The sequence below is a fragment of the Apaloderma vittatum genome, unplaced genomic scaffold (genome assembly GCF_000703405.1).
Source record: "Apaloderma vittatum isolate BGI_N311 unplaced genomic scaffold, ASM70340v1 scaffold30495, whole genome shotgun sequence".
In the NCBI taxonomy this organism is placed as follows: domain Eukaryota; kingdom Metazoa; phylum Chordata; class Aves; order Trogoniformes; family Trogonidae; genus Apaloderma; species Apaloderma vittatum.
In genome coordinates this window covers 726-953 of record NW_009719354.1, presented here as the reverse complement: position 1 = coordinate 953, position 228 = coordinate 726, and the positions used below count along the sequence as shown (strand labels likewise).

The 228-nt window shown below is 66.2% G+C and overlaps 1 protein-coding gene across 1 annotated transcript in view; it reads left to right on the top strand.

Moving 5' to 3' along the window:
* The window catches only part of LOC104274856 (serine/threonine-protein phosphatase 6 regulatory ankyrin repeat subunit C-like), a gene marked incomplete at both ends in the record, with an annotated part of 4,171 nt that overhangs the window by 3,264 nt on the left and 679 nt on the right, over nucleotides 1-228 (top strand). The gene's annotated exons all lie outside the window — the stretch shown is intronic.

Genomic DNA, 228 nt, shown 5'->3' with positions numbered 1-228 from the left:
AAACAGCCACGACACCGACGGGGAGCCGCTGAAGGAGTCCAGGCTGAAGGAGGCGTTCTTGTGAGTCCGTGCTGCCGCCCCGGCCGGGGGTGGTTGTTTACCCTCTGCCCAGAGCCCGGCGTGCCCTCGCTAGGAATCTGCTTACGCTGAGCTGAGCAGCGATGCCTCGCGGGAAACGTCTGATTTGATTCTGGAGGCGAACGTGGCCGTCGCGTCCCGGGCCGGGGC